Below are 7,178 nucleotides of genomic sequence, written 5' to 3' on the forward strand. Positions count from 1 at the left end.
CCAGATCCAGGCAATGTCAGGCAGTCCCAGGTGTGGGATGGGAAATCAGCCCCTAAATGCTGCTCCTCTGGATTTTTACTGTTTTGTTTTTATTCAGCTGCAGCATTTCCTTTTGTACATGCAGGTACTTGGGGGTGGGGGGGAGAGTCAGAACTGGGACCCCCAGATGGGCATCACTTGGGGAGAAGCCCTTCCCAATGGGAACACCTGCCCTGGCTTCTGCGGGTGCTCTGCTAAAGGGAGCTGAGCAGACACATGGCAACTGGCAAAGGGCCCGATGAGGGAGGAGGGGGAGGAATTAACTCTCATTTAAGCCCACTTTTGTTGTAAATAAACTATAATCACTTCAAACCTTTTGCTTAATCAGAAAGGGATGTTGAACATTAAGCAAACAGTCGGCAGGCTTGTCTTACTGCTGGATTAGAGATATTAAATGCCAGTGATACTTGCTTTTTTTAATCTGTCCTGCAGCTGCGTTATTAAAACAAACACATTTGTGGACCTGCAAAAAGAAAGAAAGAAAAAGAAACGAAAACAAAAGATGAGATTGAAGCTTTCCCAAGGGCGATATCTGAAAGCTGGGCAACGTTAAGATCGACGTTCAGTCTTCATCTTTTGAACCAAACAACGGAGGGAAATGACACATCATCAAGTTAACCACTGGAATTAGCAGCGCATTCTTTAATGGAGACAGGTTAAGATCCTTGGGTCACATCCTCATGACCTCTTTCTGCAGGTTCTGCATCTTCAGGGCTTGTGAATCGCATCCCTGTGCATGGACTGGGCCTCTCCCTGCATTATCACTCTTGGGTTGGGTGGGAGAGCAAACAGCCTTTGTCCTTATGAAGATGCAATTTAGTGGCATGGTGGGGATGGGTTGGTGGTTGGGTTCAGCCTTAGGGATCTTTTCCAGCACTTGTAATTCTATGATTCTGTTTCTTTGCATAGATTTTTTTCCCTAAAGCTCCAAATTTCGGACTTAATTGAAAGCATCAGAGAGAGGGAGACTCTCACCTTTTGTATGGGAACTAGTCTGTACCTCTGACTGACCACCTGAGGCAAGCAATGAGTCAGTCATGGGAGAGCAGGCAAAGGCAATTCACCTGTGCTACCAGAAGGGATGGAGCTTGGCTGCACCTCTCCTAGACCCCACTTAAGAACTGACTGCCACTGAAGAAACATCTCTTTCTGGAGACTGCTCCTTTGTGGTGTTTTACTGTGAGCCTTTAACATCAGTGAGCGTTTCCATTTATCATTGATTACCTCTCCATCACAATAATTTTACTGAACCAAACAGCTGTTTAACCTCTGTTTACTTATTGATTGCACAGCTTTATCTGAGAAAAGAGAAGGCATCCAGATTCCTTGGAAAAGGAAGAAAAATGCTTGAAAATGTGCCACTCTTAAAGACTGAGAATACAGCTGAAACTAAGGAGGAGCACATCTCCATCAGTGTGTTAAACCTGGACTTCTGAGCATTGCATGGGGAGCACCATTATGAAGAAACCAAGCAGCACTGCAGCATGGTCAGGTAAAAGGGGTTGGGATCAGCTGTGCCTGGAGGCTCTGTGCACCCACATTGCGCTCACATCACTCACCACAGTGCCATGTAGACAGCCCAGAGCACTGATGCTTTGCCGTCAGACAGGGCTGCAAGCCATCCCCTCCTGTCCCAGCCAGGATTACACAGCTCCTGCCACCCTGCCCTGAGTGCTGGCATCCTTTTGTTCCTCCCTCCTGCCCCAGGGACAATAAAACAAGATTTTAAAGGGACCAAAGGAGAATGTCATCTCTGCGGGGCCGGGTAGGCTGGGACATGTAGCAGTCTCAGGACAGCAGAGTTAAGTGAGTGTCCGTTGCTGTCAGGGATGGCAGCCAGCGATTTATTTTCCACATTAATTTTGATTATGAGTCCTTACATGGTTACAAAGCCCAATTTTCACAGGGGAAATCTGCCCCTCCACACACAGGACAACAAATCAGCTTGACCTAAAGTTGTTCTTTCCTAAATTTCTTGTGGAATCTTGGCTGGACACAAGTTGTCTCAAATGCAATTACACTGTCATAAATAATTTTCCACCTCTTTTTTCTGTCTCAACCATCCAGCTCCCCTGGGGTCAGTGGAAATTTCCCCCTTTTATTAGGTTAGACGAATTGGCACAGAGAAGAACTCTGTGCTCATGGCATCATTGTCTGCTCTGAGCCAAATCCTCAGAGATCTCCCTCCTGCTAACACAAAGGACGTGGCTGGGCAGGATAACGCAGCCGTGGTTGGGGTCAGACTGCCCTGAGCATCCCCCCAGTACCCCTGCCCTGGGAAACACCCATAATATTGCTGCAGAAACCCAGCTGGAGTTTGCAGGCCTGGAGCATCTTCTCTGCTGGGATGGGAAGGGACAACATAGAGCTTCCAGGCAAGTATGTGCTAGAAATGCTTTGCTGCATTTACACGTTAGCAGAGGGTTTTTATGCACGTATTTCTCAGCTCCTGCTCCATTTCCAAGCCATACCCTGCCCTCTCCTGTTCTCAGAGCCAGGCAGTGCGACCGAGCCCTCCCAGACAATGGCTCAGCAATGTGACTAACAGCTGCCACATGTGGACACGTCCTCCTGCTATTTAGTACCAGACTGTGCTCTTTTTTTTTACTGTGCCTTTCATACGAACTGCATCCCCAAACCACTTCACAGAGCGGACTAATTAAAATCATGGGTACAAAGCCATGCAGGGAGAAAAAACCCTCTTGAAGGGATCCAAAGAGTGAGGGGATCACGTTCAGCCCACAGGCTCCTCTGCAGGGTGACCGGTGGGTTCCTCCCTCCTCTCAGTCACACCCATTTGAAATCCAGGCAGATTTCATTAATTCAGCCCCTTCGAGGGCTGGTAAACAATTTTCAAGGGTCATTAGAAGCGTTATTGGACCTAAAACCCCTGTGCTGCTGTAGGAGCAACAAGCTGCTGCCAGTAGGAGCCAGGGCACGTGGCAGGGCGGGACATGGGGGGAATACAGAGAGAGGCTGCAGCTTCCTTTGTGTCTTTTTGCACCTCCTGGAGCATTTCAGGAAGATGGGAGGATGCTGGCCCATAGGTACAAGGAACAAGTATCCCCAGCCTTCCCAAGCTGCAGCCCGTGGGGCATGAACGAGGTGGTTCAGGCCACATGAGATTGTGGCAAAGCCTCCTAATTTTGGATGCATCTCTTGCAGCAAGGAGGAGTTTGTTTCTTGGAGCTCATAGAGGTGGGACTGTTTTACTCTCTGTCCTTACGTGGGATCTGGTTTCTGTCCAAACAAAGAGTTCATCCTCTTCCCATTCCTGCGACAGCGTGTTTTGAATTAAATCATATCTAAGGCACTCAGGAAAGTGTGAAGCAATATTTATTTAGAGGATGAAAGTGTTGGGAGAGCAGAAAGAGGACAATTCAATGGGATGGCGTTGGCCAACGTTAGGAACTGATGAACAGGAAAACACAGAGGGGACTGAACCCATGAGCCAGGCCAGGGCTCTGCCAGGACTCTGAGCTGCATTACTCAATCAGTGGAAAGTCCAGGTAAAGCACATCCCCTGGCTGCACATGTGGTAGTGATTTGAGCAGATATGCTGTCAGAGCGACGCTGACATCATAGCAAGAGGTATTTACAGCCAACACGGAGGGCTTGGGGTGGACCTCAGCCCCCTCTCCTTTTTCTTTCTTTTTTTTTTTGTTTTATTCTGAGCTGTTATTATGAAGTATTATTTATGAAGTGGTGAGAGCATGAGCAGCGCAGGCCTGCCAAACTTAAAGCACTTTTCATTTAACAGAATGAAAATTATTTTAACATGAGTATCTAAAGCAAAGATCCGCAGATTCTGGACAGCTTTATGGAGGCAGGCTATAAATTCTGAGCTTACAAATGTATTTTCTGTGCTGTGAGTCCGTGTCACTAACAGGCTCCTCTTCACCTCTGAGAGTTTATTCTCAATAAACACAAGTGAAACCCCCAGCAGTTTGCAGAGGAGGATGTTAGCAGCTATTACTGTATCTAATCAATAGAGACCCATGAAGTGCACCAGAAGATGCTCAGAAGCAGAGCCTAGTGCTGGCCCAGTGCTGTGTGCCTTAAAGGGCGGGGGGCATCACAATGGGGCCTGTAAATTGCAGACCTGACCCATTGAGGGCAGTGGGACTCCCTCTGGTGGCTCTACTGAGCTCTCAGGAGGGTCCCAGGATGACCCCCACTGCAGCACCACCCACCATCATGCTCCCAGCACAGAGCATCCCCAACCAGGTACATCAGCAGTGTCCCTGCCCGTGTTCATGCAGATGCAAAACACCATCACAGTGTGCTTCTGCTCAACTGCTCAACCAGCAGGATGTTCTTCTCTTTCCCACTCTCCTTTTTACCCCTGTGATGTAAAGCAGACCAGCATGTAGAGCAACGTGGTGATGCACCAGGCTTGGGGGCACAGGAACGCAGCCAGAGGGGGCCACATGCAAAACCTCTGATTTTTCCAGTCAAAAACCCCACCAAAGCCCCCTCCGCTTCCTTCCTGCCACCCACTGCAACCTGCCTGCTTGCCAGTACCCGCAGACAGGAGGAACACACCATGGTTTTCCAACACGCAATTGGGCGTTTTCCATTCACAAGAGCCAGAGTTCAGTCGTGCAGCCCCCAGCCCACACTTGGCTGCACTTTGCACATGGATGGAGATGGAAGATCTGCAGTGATCTCTGTTTGTGACAGCTCGGAAGCGACCTGCTGATAATGGGGATGTTGTGCTTTGCTTCTTCTCCTGGGCCGCTCAGTCAGTGGGGGTATTTGTGTTTCTTTCTCACATAGTTCAGAATGCCAATTGCTGTCACATTATTTTCGTTGGGAATTCTGTGTCAGTTCAGTTCGCTACTGAAATGTATCCTCCCCACAGATGAAGGCTGTTGGGAAACCACAAGCTTCGTGAAATTCAACATTGGTAAGCAGCAAAATTATGAAACCACAGGAAATGGAATGAGCAATTCCTGCAATTCTTGCTTTTCCCCCCTCGACTCCTCTGTTGCTATTAGGAAAAAAAAAAAGAAGGAAGAAAGAAAAGTGCATTAAATGGGGTATTAGCAAAAGCTTCCTGTCCTCCAGTAAGATTTCTGGTTTTCCTAGCATGCAGTGGGTGCTGAGTGGGATGGAGGGGACCTGGGGGGCAGTGCTGACTCACACTGCTGCCAATGCACGGCTTGGGGTGAAAGAGATACATCAGGGTCAGTGTGGAAAGGATGACAGGAGACCCCAAGACAACAATAGGCAGTGACACGCACGGCCTGGAGAGCAGCCATGCTCTCTGATTTGTGTTTTCTGGATGGGTAATTCATCTTGCTGTTTCTAACTGCCTACGGGGCCGGTCCCGTGCCTGTGTCAGGCAGTTTGGCCTCGCGGTTGGGGATGTTGGTCATTTCTTTTGGGAGAAAACCACCAATTTTGGGGATGTTAACCACTGTGATGGGACCCAAACACGTATAGAGCTGCAGCACAGCCTTGACACTCCCCATGGTTATGTCTCACCCCAGCACATGGAGCCCTTCATCGACTCTCAGCCATCTTCTCGTTGCCATCTCAATTACACGCTAATGGGACCGACTTATGGTTGAGCTTCTTCGCTGCAATTTGGTTTGCGTTTCGCTGTTGACATGTTTATGGGGTGATGATGGTGGGGCGACGGCCTGTGATGGTAAACGAGAGACATCAGCATTTCTTCCCCCTGTTTGAAGAACGCACAAGTTGCAAGAATAGCCAGAAGCTGAAAGTTGTGGTATGACTGAATGCAGGAGCCTGCAATGCTCCAAGGCGCGATTCTCACAGCCTCACACAAAGGTCTGAGGCCATGGCAGCCCCAGACCTCTTCCTCTGATCACCGAGGTGCATCTCCATCCTGGCTTCAGAAATGTATGCAATTATCCATCCTTTAAAAGAGATCAAAGCATCAGGGTGCCTGTGGTAGTCCTACTTTGTCTTGTGTTTGGAAAGGGAGGGGTGAATGCTGGGTCTGTGATGAGGATTGAGCTGGAGTGCAGGCATCCACCTGTCTTCCCTGGACCTACAGCTTACAAAGAGGCCAGGAGGTTGCACGTTTACGTTCCAGCATGCAGTTCCTCCTTCCAGGGCAGACTTGCTATGTGGGTATCATTTCAGCCATGATGTAGATGTCCAGCTGCCTGCTTGTGCGTATGAGCATCCATGCAGTATTTCCCCACAGTACATCAAGGGACGGTGTAGAAAATGATGCTTTTCAATAACAAGGAAATAGTCCTGAACGAAACCAGATCTGTTTATTTTGACTTCACCGTTGCAAATCATTGCAAGAAGAACCCAGTCCTGCAGAGTGGATCCGATGTGGATGCGAACCACATGAAGTGCAGGTCTGATCCTGCACAGAAACATTCTGAATTTGCTCTTTTATTAAACAAACAAACAAACAAACAAAAAGCTAATTTACTATTGAAACAATGTGGTTTGTACGAAGGTTTTGATGCTTTGTTTTCAAACCGCACATCTAATTTTAAATGTTTAAGGCTTATAAATAACACAGTAATTCCGATGCAGCCAAAGAAGATCTCATGCAAGAAACAGATAAATCAGTACCTCATTTACATGTTTAACATGCGCCACATTTTATTCCCTATCCTCCTTGGATGAGACTCAAAGGGACTGCAGGAAGAATTTGCCCTTACATCTCTGCTTCATCCTGAGATAAGTTTGGAAAGAAGAAAAAACAACCCAAACCAACAACATCAGAACTTTTATCACAGATGTCAGCAATTAAACCATCCGTTACATGAAACGTTTGCTCACCTTATTTCTCCCTTTACTCATTTGCTGGGACATCTCTATGTATAGCTGCATCCAAGTGGGGGAGCTTCACAGTGCAGCCCTAAGCAGGGGCATGGGGTTCAATCCATAGGGTGCATCACAAGAGCTGAGGGTGCAGATCCCATTGCCTGTATGGCACAGGGAATGTAGAAGCTTTGGAGAATTAAAGCATGAAATTAAATCGTTTTTACATGTCTGCACACAGCTCTGCACCCACTTGGGGATGGACACACTGCTCATTTTCACCTGCTTTTGCACCTGCCATCCTTCATCCGATCATTGCTCTGGTGTTCGCCCATTTCTTCCTTGCTACCATCCAGGAGAGCTGCTGTCTCAAGCAGAAG

At 47.9% G+C, this 7,178-nt stretch overlaps 1 protein-coding gene across 11 annotated transcripts in view; it reads left to right on the forward strand.

Moving 5' to 3' along the window:
- The window catches only part of AIRIM (AFG2 interacting ribosome maturation factor), a 30,486-nt gene extending 23,681 nt beyond the window's left edge, over positions 1–6,805 (forward strand). For 5 of the 11 annotated variants that reach the window (XR_014935312.1, XR_004309526.2, XR_014935316.1 and 2 more), the window contains 2 exons: positions 472–1,235; positions 1,332–6,805. The gene's annotated coding sequence lies outside the window, so the exon portion shown is untranslated. The remainder of the gene's footprint in view (positions 1–471; positions 1,236–1,331) is intronic. The other 6 variants (XR_014935313.1, XR_014935317.1, XR_014935320.1 and 3 more) reach the window with 3 other exon arrangements.
- Positions 6,806–7,178: the final 373 nt, after the last annotated feature.

This window comes from Coturnix japonica, chromosome 17 (genome assembly GCF_054131305.1).
Source record: "Coturnix japonica strain WE chromosome 17, WE-NBRP24, whole genome shotgun sequence".
Classification (NCBI taxonomy): Eukaryota; Metazoa; Chordata; class Aves; order Galliformes; family Phasianidae; genus Coturnix; species Coturnix japonica.